Source organism: Globicephala melas, chromosome 2 (assembly GCF_963455315.2).
Source record: "Globicephala melas chromosome 2, mGloMel1.2, whole genome shotgun sequence".
NCBI lineage: Eukaryota > Metazoa > Chordata > Mammalia > Artiodactyla > Delphinidae > Globicephala > Globicephala melas.
In genome coordinates, this window is record NC_083315.2 from 103,715,279 (window position 1) to 103,716,191 (window position 913).

A 913-nucleotide genomic window follows, 5' to 3' on the forward strand; every position below is an offset into this window, starting at 1 on the left:
TTTTGAGAAAATATCTGCCAAATACCCAACTATGAATCATAGTTTGCCTATCAGTCATTCTCTCCAGTAAAAAGAGTGGTGCATGAAGAAAGCAGGTAGTTCAGCTCACATCTCAAATGATTGCACAAGTGCTTTTTATTGAGATAAACATTGTTTTTCAGTATGCAGCAGCAATGTTTTATGTGTAATTCCCATTTCTTCACAGTATACAGTGTTTTATGTATACTTCCCATTTCTTCACAAAGAATGTGAATGTGTTTTATATTCAAGATTTTTTTGGGTGTGCTAACTAGCTTTTTTAAAAAAATTGAAGTATAGTTGATTTACAATGGTTCAGGTGTACAGCAAACTGATATATATTCTTTTTCAGATTCTTTTCCATTATAGGTTATTACAAGATACTGAATATAGTTCCCTGTGCTCTACAGTAGGTCCTTGTTGTTTATCTAATTTATAGATAGTAGTGTGTATCTGTTTATTCCAAATTCCAAATTTATCCCTACCCCTCTTCCCCTTTGGTAACCATAAGTTTGTTTTCTTTGAAAGTCTATTTCTGTTTTGTAAATAAGTTCATTCGTGTCATATTTTATTTTATTATTTTTTTATATGGAGCGCTTCACAAATTTGCATGTCATCCTTGAACAGGGGCCATGCTTATCTTCTCTGTATTGTTCCAATTTTAGTATATGTGCTACCAAAACGAGCACTGTATCATATTTTAGATTGCACATATAAGTGATATCATATGATATTGCCTTTCTCTGTCTGACTTACTTCACTTAGTATGATAACCTTTAGGTCCATCCATGTTGCTGCAAATGGCATTATTTCATTCTTTTTAATGGCCAAGTAACATTCCATTGTGTGTGTGTGTATATATATATATATATATATATACCATATCTTCTTTAAA

The 913-nt window shown here is 31.7% G+C and overlaps 1 non-coding gene across 1 annotated transcript; it reads right to left on the reverse strand.

Annotated features, from left to right (window-relative positions):
• Positions 1 to 600: 600 nt before the first annotated feature.
• On the reverse strand, positions 601 to 707 carry LOC115852488 (U6 spliceosomal RNA). The gene has a single exon (XR_004039167.1). It is a non-coding gene; the product is annotated as a U6 spliceosomal RNA (small nuclear RNA).
• Between the last annotated feature and the right edge of the window lie 206 nt (positions 708 to 913).